A 21,046-nucleotide genomic window follows, 5' to 3' on the forward strand; every position below is an offset into this window, starting at 1 on the left:
GTTGACAGTGTCTCCAATTTACTCTGGGTAACCAAAGATAACCCTGAACTTGAACAGTGAACACAGTCATATCACTTGCTGGCACCACAGTACAATTTCAACCTGGAGTTCCTGTAATATAAGCCTTTGTCATCATTGTAATTCCTAATTTTCTTAATAAGAAAAAATTAAGCTCATTATAATAGAATTTTATAAGCTCATCTATTGCTAGTTGTGCTTCATAGCAAAAGAAAACACACTCATTCGGGATAAAGGCTAACATTTTTTAATGGCTGAAATTCATGCAAATTATATGAAATTAAAATGTTTTATGATACTTGGTCTCACCTGGTAATGAAAGAATACATTGGTTTTCCTTTATGATAAAACAAGATGAAATCCTCTTGGTTTCTGAAGCAAAAAAATGAAGTATTTTCATCAGAAATGGATGGATTAAACACTTCATCATATTTATGTATTTAAAACTGGAAAACTAAAATATCTGATTAATGAAAACTAGCATGATATACCAGGGGAAAAAAGAGCCCATGGACCTTGGAGGAAAGTGGGAGATCCACACATAAATCCCATATACTCTAATACCCAGCTCAGGGACCTTAATTAACCTCTCTGAGTCTTGAATCTCTCATATGTCAAGTGGGAATAAACATGTAATGACAGTTTGTGAGGATGAAATTGAGGATATACATATAACATTTCTGACTCTTAGTAGGACAAATGAAGGGCAATTGATTTCATTTAATCTGGTAACTTTTGAATGAAAATTGTACGACAGATGTTTCAAAGCATCTGGCACTACTCTAGTCTAGTGCTCTTTATTGATCTTGCAAGTTACATTTTAGCAACTATAAAGATGCATAAATTTTTCTGGAGTCATTTTCAGGAACTGGTTTACAATTTTCTGGGTTTCTTTTTTTAATCATATGATAAAAAACCTTGGTCCAGGTGAAAAGCCAATGAGCTTCTATATTTAAAGTTTTGATAGGTGAGAGAGGGGAAAGATATGTTTGAGATACTATAAAATGACAGATAATTGATCATTCTCTAATTAAGAATTATTATTAATATTCTTATTATTTTGCATAGAATTAGTCTATGAAATGAAGACGCTGCATAATTTGGCTGAATGAACTGATATAGATAGGTTCCATTGCCTGCTGAAAACACTTGAAAATATAGTAGATAACACCATCATGAAAAATAACCACGGATAAGCTTTACAAAAAGAAAATGAAGTTCTTGGATGCCATAAACAAAGAAGGAGCTCAAAGTCAGGATGAACTCCAGAGGAGCTATTCTGCAGCCAAACTTTCACATCTCAGGGGACATTGGGTTCCTGAAGAACAACACAACCCCCCTGAAGATGAGCTCATGATGAAACATAAACCAGACAAGGAAAGGAAGTATAATAAGGAAGAGTCAGTAAGTACAACAAATATTTCCTCTTCAAAAGCACTCCAAGAAGTGCAGATAATAGAATAATCTAAAAGAGGTTCTAAATTAAGTATGTTGAAAAAAAGATGAAATGTGAAACCTGAGAACAAGTAAAGGTGTCTCCAAAGGCAGATTTCATCAATTTTCAGTCTCATAATCCCTGGCTGTGCTCCTGTGACAACGGTGATTTCAAAATAGGTCTCCTTGCTCTGTCTCCTCTATATTCCTTTTCTGGCATTTTGTGTCTTTCAAGGTCATGTAACAAATCACTTTTCCAATGAGGAGCAGCATAGGGACACAAATCAATGTAATTTGTTAATATTTCTGTCTTCCTCAAAGACTTGTTTAAATGAAACATTACAACATATTTCAGTTACACAAACTAAAGGCTGGCTTTTAAAACTTAGTACTTGTACTTTTTAACCTTCCAAGAACTTTACTGACATTAAGGTCATTAATCTTTTTAACACTTCTAGAGGTTGCATAATTCAGTCTTTGAGTTGAACTAGTTCAAAAGATTAATACACGGGGGTGAGGAACTATTTGGTTACCAGATACAGTTTTCAGCTTTATATTTGGCCTTTGGGACTATATTGCTTTGGCCACTTCTGACAGTCAGAAAATGATTATTTCTGTTTCTCTCTCCATCATTGAGAAGCTATTATTACCCCCTTCAGTACGGGATAATACTTAAGGCTTCACAAAAATAAAAGTTGGGAATAATGGTTAATAATAAGAGTAGAACTTCAAAGGGCAAAAATAATAGATGATAATTTCCTCTGAACAAGATAACTAGAGCAAATCTGAGCTTCCTGAACTCCTTCAGAGCCCCCTCTGCTTCTCATTTACTTTCTTCCCCCTCATTTCTTCTCTTTGGGTTTCTGTCTTTCTCTTATGTATTTCCCTATATCTGGGGGATCTTTATTCTCCTCTAGGTCTTTCTTTGGGTGCCACTTTCCTTATGTACCAGGCTATTTCTTGTTTGGCTTCTGACTGCATTCCCCTTCTCTCTTTGGCTTTTCCTCTTTACCCTATTCTTTAATTTGACTGCATCTATGTCTCTTTATCCTGCCCTGTATCTAGACCCAGTAATCAACATTTTAACATTTGCCTTTAATTTTTATTGCTATTAATAGCAAAAATTGTTACTATTATTAATTAACATTTATTGAGACGTATCATGTGCCAGATAAGTAGGGTTCTTTCCATTGTGAAAACACCATCAAAAAGTAAGTGGTGCAGGCAAGAAATAATGATTTGCACTTACTTTGAATCTCCAAGTGGGGGGAAAAATTAAAATGGGTTGTCAATTATGGTTTGGAATAAAATTCCTTGTCATTAGCAATTGCTCCATGTTGTTAAAGTGAAGCATAAGGTCCCCCTTTTTCTTAATTAGAGAAGTTGCAGAAAAATCATGCATAAAATACAGACTTCTCATATACCATCCTATTATTAACACCTTGCATCAGGTCCCATTTTAAGAGGGAGAGGAAAAAATGGGAGACTGATCAAACCTATAGCAGTGAAACTATGCAGTACATATTGACCTTTCAATGCTCTCCAACAAATAGAAACTAACTGAGGTGAATTCTCTTTGTGCAGTAGTCAATTACTCAGACTGCTGAGTCACAAGTAGATTTAATCTCTGATTGCTGCCCAAAATGTCTAGTGAGAAGCTGAGGTAGAAGGAATTTTTCTCTCAGCCTCACCAGGCTCTATGGCTTAGTCAACATTGCAGAGGTAGTTTTGATGGTTATTTGTGAAGCATGTGGTAGTGCGAAGGGTATATATAAGAGAATATGTAAATCCTAAAGAAGAATCACGATCTCACAGCTGAGAAGGGGATTGGTGTCCAAAGGGTCTTATTAAAACAGTTTGCAAATCCTGATTGGATTTGGTAACTAGTGATTAAACAGCTGAGAAATGACTCCATTCCTTGCTGAAGTGGGGAGAAACATCAGCTGCTGGAAAAGGTTGCAGATGGAAAGTGTTCTGGTTTGCTAATGCTGCTTTTATGCAAAATACCAAAAATGAAATGGCTTCTATAAGAGGAATTTATTAAGTTACAAATTTACAGTCATAAGGCCATAAATGTGTCCAAACTAAGGCATTCAAGAGGATACTTTCACTGCAGGAAGGCCAGTGGAATCTGGAATACCTCTGTCAGCTGGGAAGGCACTGTGGCTGGTGTCTGCTGGTCTTTTGCTCCAGGGTTGCATTTCAAAATGGCTTTCTCCAAAATGTCTCTGGTTTTTTGTCTCTTTTAGCTTCTCTCTCTGACCAAATTCTTGGTTCTGCTACCCTTGCGACAACTTGTTGGTGAGGCAGACATTTGCATATACACACTTTTTAGAAGGTTCTCTGACACATAGAGATACTTAATAAATCTTACTTGATGTTAATTTCTTGTTAGTTCTTTTCTTTCTTTCCTTTTCTGACTTTTATTTATTATTTCTCCTGGGTTCCCACTGGAACAGAAAGAAAAGAGCAGAAAACTAAAGTTAAAATAGACATGAAAGGGAAAAAGGGAAATTTCAATTTTGGGAATATTTGTGTCTATGTACTTCACTGGGAGACTGTACAGCATGAGACAGATGCAGTCCCTGTCCTCTGAGGTCAGTGTCAGAAAGAAACCTTTAGTGGTAATGTAAGCAGTGAACTTGAAGATGAAAAAAGGCTGTGGCCATTGAAAAGATGCCTTGCTGGAACTTCTTTTGTGTGCAGGTTTTCTTAGAGGAGACAGAAACTAGGGAATAAAGTTATAAGCAGAAAATGTGAGCAAAAATTATGACGTCAGGAAGCTTGTTCTAGTGGAGAGACAAAAACAGCCACTCTTTATATCTGTGGATGTTTTGATCCCCAAGAATTGTGGCTTCACCTAATTTCCCCTCTTCCTGCTCCCACACGTATTCAGCATGAGTAATGCCATCACAAGGATCAAGACAGAAATGACATTCTTCAAACCCTGGGTATGTGTGAACCCTGTTCAAAACATATTATAATTCAAACTATTCATTTAAAAATAATTGCAAGAGCCCATCCACAGTGGAAAAAGAGGTGCTTTAAAAGCATGGCAGCAATGAGCTGTGAGTTGTGGGGAGAATGGTTGTTTAAAATTACTCATTAGCAAGAAGAAAATCCTGCAGGATGCTAGATATAATTTACCACAAGAAAAAATGTGGCTTAGAGGCTGGTATTTTACAGCTCCTTCAGGTTATCAGTATTTTAAAGCAGACAATACAATCCAAAGGTATTCTTTCAGATTGCCATGTACAATTTCTTGCAGACATCCTGAGTGATATTCTCGGGGTTACCTTCTGTTCTGAGAGGAAAAGCTTTTTTGTGTGGGTTGCAGGGAAGGTTATTTGCTGGTATTACATACCCAGGGTACCTACAATGTAATTCACTTGTAACTGACTGGCATACTTACCACAGAGTTTCAGTGATCATTGCTCTGTGTTAACCACAGAATATTGTAATTATGTTTGAATGAACACAAGATGAATCACACAGTTTACAAACATACTCAGCCATTCTTAGAAAGGGTACAAATGAGAGCTATTATGCTTTGAAGATTCAAGGGAAGCTGATTAACAGAATTAAGAGGGTGGAGGATGGATTAATGACTACATTTCTTTATGTTATATGACCATTAGCGAACTTTCCTTCCTGAGTCCATATTACTGATATTAACATTCCATTAAAACCCATACATCATCTAGTACTTTGGAAAAGACATTGAAAGTGATTTATTGCTATTTCACCTTGGGTGTAGAAATGGAAGACTTCCCTCCAACTGAATTTCTGTAGTGAAGTCTCCAAAAGGTTCATCAACACCCACCCCCCAACCCCTGTTCCCTCAGCTTCCCTGCAAGTTAAAGTCCAGACACTGATTCTCCCACTTAGGAAGTGTGGCATGTTGGGCAATGAAGGATAAGCTATGCATAAATCTGAAGGATTCTATTACAGCATCTCTTTTGCTGCCTCATTCCCAGATCTATCCATCTTCCTGTATTTATGCTTCTGGAATTTTCCTCTGATAGAATTACCACACACAGAACAAGAGCTGGACTCCGATAGCATGTATGCTAGAGAGAGCATCTGAGCCATTTATCTTTGGCATGCAAGCTGGCTTCGTTGTGAACATCTTGTAATCTTCCCCCAGGCTTCAGAAAACTTGACCTAACAAAGACTTGGCCAGAGGTCTACCTGCCCTCTATGCTTGGAGAATTCAAGTGCGGAACCTGACTCCCAACCCACAGTTATGGATTTCAAGATGGCTCTTTGATGCATCTCTTCTAAGAAGTGGCCAGAAACTATGCAGTTGGAAAGTTTGCTAAATCTCTCTATACACACATTCCATCTACATTTGGCTAGAGGAAGAGGCTCGAGTAGCAGCAGAAACATGATATGGTCATTTCCTCTTGCCACATTTATGCTGAATTTGTTTAGCTTTTCCCAGCTTTTCCTTCAAAGGAGAAATACTGGCAACTAATGGCCTAATGGTTCCTGGAAGAGAGTTCTAGTCCTAGTATCTTGTTTCATACCATAAAAATAACTGATTACTCAAAATAATGAAAATAATGCCTCATAAGTTACTTTGCAATATTATTACTTTTTTTCTCACCTGGCTTTTACCCCCTTCTCCTGGATCTGGGTTGTCAGAAAGTCTGAATGGAAGAGTCTTCATAGACATTCTTCATTGTACTGAGAACTTGAGACCTGAGTTTAAAATTAGGGTCATCTAAAAATGTTATTATCTAGATTGTCTGCAAGGATATCTCTGAAGGACTTTGAGTGGTAAATGCTTACAGATTGGTATTTCCCAAGTGATAGAATTTCCAGCTGACTCTGGGGGGAATTGGTGCGTAGTAGTTATGAGCATCATTGATTTTTTTCTAAATTGAGAAATGAAATTGATCTTTTTTTTCTTACTCTGGGTAAGATTGTCAAAACTGATGGTGTAGGTAATAGGCAGGTGGGTATGGTTGGCCAAAAAGTTTGGGACAGAAATTGAACTAGTATACACATATCGGAGTGCCAGTATTTTGATGTATTAAATCTTATAATGGAGAAGTTAGTAATATTGGGTATCTTTAATTTTGGAAAATTAATCATATTGGGATTTGAAGGACTCTAAAGTTCATACATTATCAGATACTTGAACAATTTCTATAGTACTCTGATCAAGCAAACAAATTGTACAGTCTATGTTTGGATGCCTTCAGTGATGGAAAACTTATCACTTTCTTTGTATAACCTCATTTAATTCTGAATATTAAAAGTTTTTCCTTATAATAGCCAAAATTTGATTATCTAGCATGAATAGATACTAGTTCCACTTCTCGAGCCCTTGCAGAACCATTCTCACTAAAGTCATAAAATTATTCCGAGATGGATTTATGCATCCCATGATTTTTTTACTTCCACCCAAAACATCTTCAGATTCATACAGCCTTGTTTTGTGGCTCTTAATGATTCTGGTTTGTTCCCACTTTTCCCCTATCTGGGTGTAGTTGGTCCAGTGCAGAGCAGAGTAGTATTTCCACTGTCTGCATCCTAGATCTGGAATTTATTATTACAACCTAAAATAAAGGAGAGCTTTGGATGAGGAATCATCGGTGAGTTTTATGTAGAGTAGTACCACAGAGTGGTATAGAGAGCAAAAAGTAGTCTTTCAAGTAAGGTTCAGAAAAGCAGACTGTTTTTCTGATCTGTTGTGTAGCAAGTAACTGTAAACCAAATGTTGCTCTTGAGAAATGAAGGTATTTGATTATTTAAAGAGAATGGTGTGGAGGGCCAACAGCAAGACATGCAGCTGTTTACATCTATATGGGACAAATTCTCAAGTCAGGAGTGATAAACAGAACAATATTTTCAGACTTCATCCTCTAACCACCCAACATATATTGCTAAAAAGTGCATTGTTTCAGGGTGCAGTAGTTAGGGTTCTCTAGGGAAACAGATTCAACAGGAGATACCTGTAAATATGAGATTTTAAAAAAGCGTCTCACGCAACTGTGGGGATGCATGAGTCCAAATTCTGCAGGGCAGTCAGTGAGCTAGTAACTCCGAAGAAGGTCTTCGATGAACTCCCCAGGAGAGGCTGGCTAGCTGAAGAAAAAAAGAAAGTTCTCTCTCTTCTCCCTTAAAAGTCTTCAACTGATTGGATTAAATCCAGCTGATTGAATTCTCTCATTGTGGATGACACGCCCTTTGTTGATGTGATCAGCCTCAGATGCAATCAATTGACTGATGATTTAATAAACCATCCTTTTGGTTTATTAACCAGTGACAAATGTCCTTGCAGAAACAGGCTAGTACTTGCTTGACCAGACACCTGGACACCATCACCTGGCCAAGTTGACACATGAACCTGACCATCACGCAGGGTTCTCGTCCAACACCCCTAAATCTCTGAATTTGAAATGTCTTGTCTGTTTCAATCTCTGACCTTAGATTGCATTACTAGAGCATGCTTTTGTTTGTTTGTTACCCATTAGACATTGATTTATATTAATTTTATGTTTATATTAATATAAACATGTAAAGACTCAGGGATGAGGCCTCCAGCCTCAGATGATCTGCTGATACATCTTTAGTTTTGTTCCAAGAAACTGAAATGGTAATCTGATTGAAGGAGTAAAATACCTGATTCTAACCTGAGTATGACTCTAGGCCATGATTTGAGGATATTTGCAGACCCTGGAGGGAAGAAAAGCTGAGGGAGACAGACTATACCTTGATTCTTGTCTCTTTCTTGTAGTACCTTATCATATGCAACTAATAAAAGCCAGTGGATACTTTCAACATTCTGCCTCAAAATTATGTCCAAAAATTCAAAAGGTACAATTTTCATCTTCCAAGTTACCTCAGGTGACAGTTCGAGTGAAAACTGCACCACTACATAATATGGGTTGCCATTTTTCCAGTCCGTATAGCAGTTTTCTTGCCATATCCTCTGTCCCTCTAGTAGGTTCCTTCCCGTTTTTCCAGCCCCTTTCTACCACCTAAGCCAAAGTCAATTCCACATATGTTTGGGTTATGCTGTGGCAGCATACAACTTCTGAATACCAGTTATGTCATGTCACAATACAACCACATAACTCAGTTGCTTAAAACTAAGAATTTATTTAGTGCCTGAGTCTATGGGCCAGCAATTTGGTCTCACATGCTTGGAGATTGATTGCAAGTTGGCTGACCTCTTTATGACCTCTGTTGTCAAAAGGAATAAACAGGGGACTTGCTGAAAAGGCAAGAATGAAGTTCTATTGAGCAAAAGCAGCACGCATGTGGAGCAGTTTCAAAATAGAGGCCTGCTCAGACAGTTGCAGTTTGGGGATGGCTTATACGGCTGCTCAGGGGAGCGGAGGGGTGAGGAGGCAGAATGTCTTTGGGCAAATGGTCGTTAATAAGCAAGCCCCGGGAGTAGGACATTTGTGCAAAATCTGGGTCATCTGGTGAAAGTTAGGACATTCTCTGTTGCCAGCTTTGACTTGTTTTTCTCAGAGGGGCTGAGGTCTCTGTTGCCACTGCAAAGGATCATTGGTATGTCAACTCAGCCAGCCTCCTTCTCTTCATAGTTCCCTGGATAAAGTGGAAGCTTAATCAAACCAAGATAGTTAGTGTAGTTATTAACCATTCCATTTTCATACCTCATTTGGAATGGTTGAGATGATGTGGTTTGGCTCTACCTTGTCTCATCCTTCATTCAGCTGGCCCAGGCATGTCTTATGACAGAGTCAGAGCAGGAAGAGACAGTGGTAGGGCAAAGTTTTTAATTGTTTGTTTCCAAGACTCTACCTGCATCTGCTATCATCCATTGGTCAAAGCAGGTCATACAGCCAAACTTAGAATCAAGGAGCAAGGAAACGGATTCTTCCTTCATAGTGTAAAGAACTGCAAAGCCACACAACAAAGAGTATAGATATAGGACAGGGTGAAGAATTGGGTAATTTGTGCCATCCACCTATCACATTATCTCACCTGTAGTCAATCCCTGCCTGTAGCAAATGTTGCCAGGGTCCCATTCATTTTCCTTGGGCCTCACCACTTCACTACGCTTCTGTAAGTCAGTGACTTACAACTGGTAGTATTTGCATCCTTTTGCTGAGGGCTTCCTCCTAGGGAATAGAAGACCTCGTTGACTGTGCAACACTAGGCTGGAAATACTGGAGAATTAACCCCTCCCCCCATGAGCAACCCTCAAACAATGAATGGTGGGAGTTGGTATACGAATACCCCAGCTTCCTTGCCCCTCTAGTGGATAATTGGTGGGTGTATATTTTATATCATTTCCCAGGATTTCTCTAAAATATAAAGCACTAGTAGCCCACAGTAGTATGGTACTTTTATTCCTTCCCTGTTGCACTTACGTATTTTCCTAAGGTTATTACTCTAAAAATAAACTACCTACCCTTGAAAGCTTTTCTTAGGGTCTGGAAGGAACCTAAATTAAGATACTTACTAGTTTAACTTTTGTTTTCTTTTTAGTTTTGGGTGAAAGTGATTACTCCCTTCAAATCACTTTGTATATTCACTCAATTTTCATAAGCTTTCCTAATCATTGGCTTTATTGTGATTGTTATCTAAGTTTTAATTTTATTTTGGTTCTCTAACTTAAGGAAGAAGCGATCACAAGCTCCCAGGAAACACAAGTTTTTTCAACTTTGATAGAAGCAGAAAGGGAGAGAAGGGAAAGAGGTAAGGACCACCCATGAAATACAGTCAGCCTCATAGCCAGCTAAGTAAATAGGAGTAATTATGTATGTGGAGTTTTGACCATGGGAAAAATGTAAATAAAGTACATTGGATAATGTAATGTATTGGGCCATTACGCAAAGCTCATTATGTGGTCCACATAACAAAAACACCAACATAATCTTCCCAATTAGCCACATACTCAATATTCAAGTGCTAATAAAATGGGGCTTGATTTCAAGTAGTACTGAATTAATTCCATGTCATTTCCAATTTTAACTTCTTTGTGAGAATGTAGGAAATGTTGAGACTAAGGCAAGGATTTTTGATCACAGAAAAAGGCCTTGCTTTGTAAAATTTTGTGGTTTGATGCTTTGGTGCTTTGTGAAAATGTTATTAAAATACTATGTGGTTTCAGAGTGAAAACCCAATATTAAAATTCATCCAAATAAGGTAGTTAAGTCCAGACTTCCAAATGAAGCTGATGACCAGGCTCTATTTAAATGCACTGATTCCAGATTCATGAGGTTGTGTCAAAATGTGATTACATATTCTCCAATTTCTACATAATCCCTATCCTTACTCCTGAAAAGAAATCCTTGATGTATTGATTCTTCATTTCATCTTAAACTAGTACTTCAGTCAGCAATAAGACCACAGCTCTTTTTTCCTTCTGACAATCTGATAGATCAAGATTATTCTAAGCTAAATCTAACCAAAACAATTTCTAGAAATGCATCTGTTGCCTAGGCAGAGCAAACAAATATTAGATTTGGATAAGACCTTCTAGAACTTAGGATGGTTGAGAATTTGATGGGAAGAAGAACAGGAAAAGAATTATGTCCTTATCACCAATTGTCCTGTCAATTTCCCCTTCCCTACTTCTCTTAAACTTTTGGTCTTTTCATAGAGGGGAGGGAAAGATGAAGCATCTGGGAGAGATAGAGCCGGGGTGGAAGCGGGAGAAGAAAGATGGTGCTTCTCAGAAGAGATGGCACCTGCTCAGAAGTAGAGGAGTCACATTGAGGTTGCTGGAAAGGTAGGAGCTCAAACTCCCTCCCATCACTATTTGAAAAATAAAACATGCTTGTTATATACAAAGTAGCGCATCTCCTGAAAATATGGCACTCATAACACTCAGTAGGTGATTACTTAAAACTTTAGATTTTGTTATGTTATGTTTAGATTATGTTAACATATGGCCTCCATCCTCATGCTGAAAGGAGGTGCCTCTGATTTCACCAAAATCCTATGTACTTTTTATTTTAATGGAATATTTTATACCCCTGCATCTTTACAGTATAGGTTTTGTCCAATTGATGATACATTTTACATACGTGAATTTATACATATAAATCTAATTTATTTCTCTTAATTGCTCATAGTACTCCAACATATAAATGTAGCACATTTTATTTATCCATTCCTCTGTGGTTGGACTCTTTGCAAGTTTTAAAACATAGAAAAATTATGACAAAGTTTTTGATATATGAAATCCCATGCCCATGTGTTGTTTTGTTCTGTTTTTATTGTACATACTTAGATTTGGAGTTTTGGCTCATAGGGAATGAATATTTTCAACTAATAAATGCTGCTGAAGTGACTTTCTCAGTTTACACTCTCATCATCCATCAGCTGTCCAGGAAGGTATCTGATCTCCCACAATCTTACTAGCACTTGCTGTTTTCATATTTTTGGGGGTTTTGCAAATCCAATGGGTGCAAAACATTATCTCATTGTTATTTTAGTTTGTATTTCTCCCACAATCTGAGGGTTGAGCACGGTTTTATATATCAATGGATCATTTGAATTTCTTCTGTGATTTGCCTATTCATTTCTTTGCCCGTTTTTTCTTGTTTGTTTGCCTTTTTCATTTGATGGTTTAGACTTTTTTTGTTGACTATCCTAGCAAATAATCTGTTTGCTTTCAGGGAGGCAATTACTTTCTTTTTGCTCATTGGTTGTGTTTTGATTTTATATATGAAGTCTTCTGATGTGCACATTTAAAACTTTTATGGAGTCAAATTGTCATTCTTTTCCTTTGTAATTTTTGTGTTGTGTGTTTGTGTTTTTAAAACACTTTCCTCACTCCAAGACTGTAAAGATAATCTCTTATGTTTTCTTCCAATAACTTTGAAGTTTATCTTCCTTCCTTTCTTTCTCTCTCTTACCCTCTTCTATCCTTCCCTCCCTCCTTTTTCCCTCTCTTTCCTTCCTTTTTTCTTCCCTTTTTCATTCCAGACTTTAATCTACCTGTAATTTTTGTTCATATGGATGTGAGATACATAATCTAATTTAATTTTTTCCCATATGAATAAGATATGTCCCGATACCCTTTATTGATTGACTTTTCCTCACTGGTTCAAAATGTGAATTCTCTTAGATCCCAGGTTCCCATATATGCATGAATGTGCTTTGGGGCTCTTTTTTTGTCCCATTCATCTTTTTTCCTATTCCTGAAGCACTACTTTGTTTTCATTACTATCATTTTATAATACATTTGATAGGTTCTAAGGCAGGATCAGTCTTTTTGTTCTTTTATTAAGAATGCCTTTTTTACACTTTCGTATACATTTAAATATGTTTCTCTAGTTCCATGAAAAATCATGCTTGGATCTTTATAGGAGCTCCACTGATTTTATAGAAGAATTTTTAATGAATGGACTTTTATTGAACAAATAGACAAATAGTGCACACATTTGCACTCATGAGTATGTACTCTCTCTATTTATTCAATAAAATTTCATCATTTTCTCTGGTACTTTTTTGTAAGTGCCATTTCTAGTACTCCAGAGCTGTTGTTGTTATCGTGAAAGAGTTCGGTTACATTTTGGAATTGTGTATTGCTTGTACTTAAGAGTACTAGTGATCTTGTACGGTCAGTGACAGTCTGTGCAGTGGTTAAGGGCAAGGGGTCCTGCGCCAGGCTTCTTGGGTTTGAATCCAACCTCTTCACTGACTAGTGCTGCGAACTTCTCTGTGTTGCAATGTCCTCATCTATAAAATGAGGGTGAAATATATACATTTTATAACTTTATGAAAAAAACTAAACATTTCCTGTGTTTTCAAATTTGTCTTTATGGTGTTCTTTTATGAATGATGGTGTTTTGACTCCCACACTCTGCTTACTGTTGTATGCCCCCAACTATTTGTTTCTTTGGGGGGGACATCTCTTAGTGGTGAACAGAGCTTTTGCTTATTAATATGTTCTCAATTTTTTCTCTTATTTCTAGGTTCTTGGCCTGTGGGAAATTATGGGAGGTTGGTTCACCATTTATCTTGCAATTTGTAATGGGAAATTCACATTCTTTTGCTACCTGATATTTTTCTTCCTTCATGGACTGGGTGGGTGCACACATATCTATTCTGATGCTGTGGCTATTTTAAGATCTCCTATACTTTGTCACCTTTCTTCCCCTTGGCAGACTCCCTTGCTCCATTACACAGACATACCTCTGCCTGTCACCTCACCCACTCTGGAGTTCCAGGAGGGGCGCGTGCCAGTGATGAGGTGAAGTTTCTGTTGCAAATATAACTCTGATTTTTTTCTTTTACAAAATGAATTTGCTTAGGGCCATGAATATACCCCATATCAAAGTGGACATACCAAAAATGCCCAAATAAAACAGCTGTGCTAAATTTTCTACTTTAATCTTGACTATCTTTCTTTTACAATAAATATATTCCTCTAGGATGAATTTTAATGGTTGCCAAGTGTTTTATTTTATGGATATTCCAGAACTTACTCAATAAGTTTCCTTTTATTTATTTATCTTTTGGGAGACTCTCAGGTAGAGTCTAATTTATACTACATTATTGTAACTACATCTTAGTGCATAATCTTAAATTTCAACACTGGGATTACTGGACCGAGTGGGTCTCAAGACATTGCTATATGCCTCTCAAGAAAATTTGAACTCATTTAAACTCACATCAGCAGTTTTTGTTTACATTCATATTTGGAAAGTTTTATCATAAAATATTTTAGCCTTTAGAAATTGATAGTTAAAACAGTATCTGTAATTTTAATTTTCAAGTTTTGTTACTAATGAGGTTGAACATTTTTTCCATGTGTTTTCTTCTTTTTGTGATTTTCTATTAAGATTCTTAGCTATCTTTTAGTTTTTGCTGAGTTAGAACTCCTTGTATTTACTATGAAAAAAGAGAAATTTTATTATAAGGTAAATGGATTTTGAGAAAGGTATTTTGAGTTTCATCCTTGCAGCATTTCCTACTTGCAGCATAGGGTTAACTGGATTAATTTACAGTTTTGTTTTGTCCTAATCAGGATAAACTGACTTAATCTTAACCCCTAACTGGCATAGTCTATTTCTGTTGTATTTAAGTCATTTTTCCCCCTAGGATATCAGTAAACTTCTCTTACAAAAAATACATTTCTCTAAGATTATTTTAAATGGTTGCAATGTATTTTAGTTTATGGATATTCCAGAACTTATTATTAATAAGCAATACAGTTTCTTGATTTAAAAATAAGATTTTCCAACATCATAATAGCAAAATAACAGAAAATGTTTTTGTCTTTCTCGCTGCAGCCTGTTAACAACGACTTAAGAGGATCCCCAGGTTGGCTGAAAAATATTCATAGATTGCTATCTGTACAGAACTCTGCTAAGTGAAGCAGGCAGTGCAATGTGATGAGTATCTGACAAAATGATGTGCCTAAATGTGAAAATATCAGGCTTGCCGGAGTTCCAGACCCTGGCACTAGAAATCTGTTGCAGTTGAGGGCACTTTTTCTGTGAAAGATAAAAGGGGAAGAAAGGAGATTTCTGCAGTAAGTTCTATGATTTTAAAAAGGACCAAGTCTCAGTTTTATTTCTCTAAGATAGGGAATACATACATAGTAATCCTCTAATATTTTTTCTCACTTGACCTGATCTATCATCAGTGGGACCTTATTGTTTATTCTTGCAAGCAAGTTCTTGTTGATATATTCCTGAACTTAAAATTTGGAAAAATCAAATCCTGAAACTTCTAATACATAGCGGTGTACAAATTCCATAGTCTATTTATACAAAGAGTTCTACCTACTTTTTTCTACCTTTTATTTAGAAGACAAAATAAAATTAAAAGAGAAAAAGTGTCCCACATATACATAACATCTCTTGATGTACTATTCTTTTTGGCAATGGGGATGAGTGGGAGGGTGGAAGAGTAAGGAGACCCACTAGAATTAAAAATGTGGGAGTATTATTTTAAATTGGAGCCACTTGCATGCCAAGATATTCTTTCCTTTTTAAGGGTTGTGTGCTCTGTAGAGCTGCTTTCCTTAAAGACGTCATTTCTAGCTCAATGTTACCACCCATGAAAGTACTAAAAGTCATAAAGGGGACGAGGGACATAATGACAGGGTGCAATCACTGCTCTTTTATTCTTCTATTTTTACTTCTCATCACAAAATATTTCACAATTTCTGTTCAGAATATTGGTAGGGTAATAGAGTTTTATAGTCTGATTTTCAATTTAAATCCTTATCAAACAAAAATTAAGGTGAATCTACAAGGTAGAGAAACCTTAGCATTTTATATTATCCATGCATTTCTGGAAGACAAAAAAATTTCTGTTCATTTACAGACTACACGTGTTAAAGTAAATGCATCTGACCTCCCACTAGCTTAATCTCAGGGGGAAAAAAAAGAAGATGCTTAATAGAAAACCACTATTTTTAATTGGTAGCAGAAGGCATAGTTATGTAAAGACATGATAATGTAGATAATATAAATCATTTCCCTGTATTTATACTAAAACTGAGACCCCACACAGCAACCTGATGTAATTCCATTACTATGCTTAATTACTTAGCACTTGCATGGCCTTTTCATTTTTGTGTTACTATTATTCCTGGCAAAAGAATAAATTTCACTCAGCAGAAATAAATGAGACAGCTTGCCACTCAAACTAATCATTGTGGGGCTTTACTTCCCCTGCTCAAAAGATGGGCTGACAGCTATTGAGCATCTATCTAGCAAATTCTTGATAGCAGGGCATCTAATTGCACATGAGTATGGGGAGAGTTAAAAGGCTTTAAAAGTAATTATTTTTGCTTCCCCTTAGGATTTGAATGTCTCATTAAAGAAAATTTAAGGCACTCTAAGTCTTAAAGAATTAGGTTTATAGAATGCAATCTAATCAGAGCTTGAGATTAATTTGGAAACTGGTCATGCTGAAGAGGATTGCAGAAACATTTATCTCAGCCAGGGTTTAGTTGCTAAAAAAAACTCAAAATGGCATAAAAATATATGAAAAGGGATAGTAGAGAGACTCAGGTCTATGACTATGCTGAACAAAGAGAACTCATTCCAGATATGCCAGCTGTAAGTGTTTAGTTAAAGTTAAATGAAAGAAGATGTCTTTTCCAGCAAGCCAGAATTCTAATTTGCCAGTCTTTCTTGATTTTAGGTTGCCTCTCCTGGGCCAGTTTTTGGTAGATTAAGCATCGGCTTTAGAGTTGGACAGATTTTAGTTTGAAACTTTATTCAGCCCCCTGCTTAGATTTTGATTTGGCCAGGTCACTTTGGGAGCCAGATTTTTTTTTTTTTTTTTTTTTTTCATCTGTGGAATGAAAATACCAACCATATGGACTTGTGGGATTTGAATGGGATGACACAAACTGTAAATCTAGCTCAGGGTCTGATACCTGGGAAGATGTTTAATAGAAAGCCACTATTTTTGGTGATGTTGCTGATAGCATGATAAGGGCTGTTTCAAATCCCATCACATTTTTCCATAACACCCCTCCTCTGGGTATTTGAGCAACCAGCAAAAAATTTGAAAGCCATTGAGCTCTACTGCTGAGATGTGTTTAGGGGGTCTGGTCATTGTGGTTGGGGTTAATAACCATCAAAGAGAATGATTCCATTCTCAGAATGTGATTTCCAACTCCAGTGCCTTAAAAGACTAGCAATTACCAGCAGACACTGCCCTCTAGTGTGCTTGTTTAATTCTATTTTTAAGCTTTCAATAAACACTGTGCCAGTTTGAATGTATTGTGTTCCCCCAAACGCCATTATCTTTGATGTACTTTTGAGTGGGCAGACGTTATCAGTGTTGATTAGATTGTAATTCTTTGAGCGTTTCTGTGGACATGTGCCCCACGCAACTGTGGGTGATGACTCTGATTGGATAATTTCTATGGAGATGTTGGCCCACCCATTCAGGGTGGGTCTGAGTTAAATCACTGGAGCCATATAAATGGGCTGACAAACAGAAGGAACTCAGTGCAGCTCTGAGTGATGTTTTGAAGAGGAGGTACAGCCAAGAGGGACACTTTGAAGAAAGCACAGGAGCTGCAGATGAGAGTTTGAAGACAGCTGTTGAAAGCAGACTCTTGCTCCAGAGAAGCTAAGAGAGGACAAATACCCCAAGTGCAACTAAGAGTGACATTTTTGAGGAACTGCATCCTAGAGAGGAACGTCCTGGAAGAAAGCCATTTTGAAACCAGAACTTTGGAGCAGATGCCAGCCACGTGCCTTCCCAGCTAACAGAGGTTTTCTGGACACCGTTGGCCATCCTCCAGTGAAGGATGTGTTACCTAAGACACTTTATGGCCTTAAGACTGTAATTGTGTAACCAAATAAACCCCCTTTTATAAAAGCCAATACATTCCTGGTGTTTTGCATTCTGGCAGCATTAGCAAACTAGAACACACTCTAAATCTGATAGTTCCCATCACAGAAATGTATATTGCGTATGCTAATATGCTATAGAAATCCTGTATCCAGCACAGAGCCTGGCATAGAGTAAGCAGGTACTCAATATGTGTTCATTGTTCAATAAATCCAAATCTTTCCTTCATCTGATCTGGTTTAGACCTCTGGGAATGTATCTGGATGAACCTTAGCAAATCTAGAAGTGGCTATGTATTCTTTGAGGCAATCTGAAGCAGTTTGTCATGACTTCATTTCTTTTAATTTTTATTGAGTTTGTGCAAACTCTAGAGCTGGTGCTCATACTCATTTCATTGAATTCTCACAATGAATTTTTTTTTATAACAAATTGAGGAATTGTAATGCTTTTATTACCAGAATGTACAAAACACTGATTCTTTTATAATTTTGCAATACTGCCTGAGTCCCATAAAGTTTCAAAACAACTCATCTTTCAGATTTTCATAACATCCTTTTCAGAATAAATGTGATTTTGTTGTTGTTTTTCATAATAGAATAAAGCCTTTAGCTTTGATAGTTCAGACCATTTTGACATTTAAAAATCAACAGGAATAGTGCTACTCTTATTTTTTGGTCCCCAGTGGCAAACTCAGAAATAATGCCTCTGGTTTTCAGTTCCTCTTGGATGACATTTATTGGCAGAGAGAAATCTGATGCTTTGGCTGAAATTTGGCAGTCCAAGAAGTGCACCCACTGCTCCAAAGTATCTCTCATGTTCTAGAAACAATGCTTTCAGTTGACCTTTTGACCAATAATCCAGCACATATGCCAAAAGTTTCATTGAGAATACTGATGTGTAAAAATTTCCAACAAAGACAACTCTATTTCCTCATTAACAGTACACATTTGTGCCACAGAACCAATGTTACTACTGGTAACCGTAACTAAAGTAGCTCTTTCTAGATCTTCTTTACCAACAGATTCTTCTTATAAATCATATTACCAAAACAAGATGCTACATCCCAACCTGGCAGACCCAATCCTTCATAATCTCCTCCGTAAATATCACAGACCAGCTTGTCAGCTTGGGTGCTGTCACCTTTGGATGTTATTTCAAGAGCCTCTTCAAAACTTTCACAGCCAGTCAATAAACTGCATAAACCCAGGAAGGTATCTCGCTAAGGCTTATCCCAGTCACTTGTTTATATTTGTCTTTGGAACAGACTGCTAAAATACTGGATCCTGAATCAATATTCACTGCTGGGAGTAGATAGGGATCATCCAGGTTAAAAGACATCTTTTGGGATCTCTCAGTTTGGCATTAGCAAAATAATAGCACTCTGCTTGCCCATTGAAACATACAGAATCTGTATACAGCAAACTCTTCACAAGACAGTCATGTTCAACCAGTTTGGGCAGGCAGAGGTTTCCAATTGTACCAAAATCTTTTTCAAACCTATAAGCACCACTTCCTGTAGCACATAGCACCATGTGTAATGTTGAGAAATTTTTTTTATCTCTACCCATTTGGATAATAGTACGCAGGTCCGGGTTGGAAATCTGATGAAGTGCAAGTTCCCTCTATGGCCAAATCCTTCAGTTTAATGTGTACATCTTGAATGCCACTGGATCCATATACCACATGAGGAGTCAGATATTTCTGGATACTTTTAAAGCTCCCGACTTCTTGTTCTTCCTCTGCTGTGATATCAATAGGTTCAAAATATGAAAGCTTTACTAGAGTTCCTCTAGTGTCCATGCCAAACCACGGAAAAGAGGGCTTCTTGGCATCCTTGATCTTCGTGTCATCTGCCTAAAGGGCGGGGGGCAGCCTCAGGTCGGACGCCTGGCGGGGCGATGGCGGGGACTCCGGACTCGCCACTCTGCCCTGCCCCCGGCTGCTGCTCCAAACAAAAAGCCGCACCCAAATAGTTCTTTGAGGGAAATCCTATTCCTGTGGTTTTTTTTTTTTTTTCCCCAGATAGGGAAACTGAGACTTAATAAGAGATAAAGTGACTAACTAAGAGCTGCTTAGTTAACTGCCATGGCTGCTGTCTGGACAGGGTTGTGCCTTGCCTAGATTGGATTTGGGGCGCTAAACCTCGTATATTTATAAAAGTCTACTCCCTGCTGGCGACTGTACAGTGTACTGTGGATGAAATGGTGAAAAGGCGAATCAGTCCCTGAATTCAAAGTTAGCAAGTTGGGTAGACCAACAAATGAAACAGGAAATTGAAATACAGTGTAAAGGATGGTCTGACTTAGTTAAGCTCAGGAAGCCGGTGCAGAAGAAAATCACTGCACTGAACAAAGAATGAAACTGGGTGTTTCAATGGACAGAGAAAGATGGACAATTGAAGCAAAGTCAAAATTGGGGCCTTGTTTAAATTGGGGGTGGGTGGGAAGGGGCTGGTGGCGGCTTGCTTCAAACAAAACTGGGCAAATGGGTGATATAACTGACTCTTCAGAGGAAAGCCAAATTTTAAGAGATCTGTTATAATGTGTTTTGTTATGAGATGGGATTAAAGCCATGAGCGTCTACAAAAATCAGCTTCATATGCAGAAAACACACATTTCTGTGATACATCAGCCTGGGAGAGGTTTTCTTTGCTAAAGATGGGCTCCAGGCAAAAGAGATGCAGCTAAAACCTCAGAGTGAGTTGTATCTTTGATCAGAGCAGGCTCAGGCTTGAGAGGTGACAGTGGCGAAGTCTCGGAAATAGAAGCGGGATCTCTCAATGCTGGGGAGAGAACAACTTCTTCCTCCTTTATCACAGAACTTTGGTTAAAGAGCCCCATCTCTTCTTGCAATCAGTCTCTCTGCCCCACTCCCACTCTGTTCAAGCTGCAAAATGTCATAGGACCTTTCCTCATAAGAAGCAGGCCTCTAAAGCAGATTTTACTCTACATATTCTAGAAGAAAAATCCCACTCTTATTTGTAACACTGCTCCAAAAATGCTCAGATATAACAATAATGTCAGTGTGGGCAGGAAAATGCAAATTCCATGAGCTTATATATTTGTTTTACATCCCTTCACTCAGGGGTGATATTTTATATATAAAAATGTAATAGTGAATATAATAAGTCAGTTTACTAAACAGATCCCTCTAATAACCAGAAAATTTTCTCATTTTAGTCTATAAAAATACTGTACTTTGGGGAGTTCTTTGAGTTTATTTATTTAATCAAAACTTTTTAAAGCATCTACCTCTAGGTAGGTGTTGTGCTCAATGGTCAATGAGTAGAGAGGTCTCTGCCCTTCTGATGGGGGAGACAGCCAAC

General features: G+C 37.5%; 1 pseudogene; it reads right to left on the reverse strand.

The window, feature by feature from the left end:
- Positions 1–18,411: 18,411 nt before the first annotated feature.
- On the reverse strand, positions 18,412–20,561 carry LOC119530502 (annotated as a pseudogene).
- Positions 20,562–21,046: the final 485 nt, after the last annotated feature.

Source organism: Choloepus didactylus, chromosome 3 (assembly GCF_015220235.1).
Source record: "Choloepus didactylus isolate mChoDid1 chromosome 3, mChoDid1.pri, whole genome shotgun sequence".
Taxonomy (NCBI): domain Eukaryota; kingdom Metazoa; phylum Chordata; class Mammalia; order Pilosa; family Megalonychidae; genus Choloepus; species Choloepus didactylus.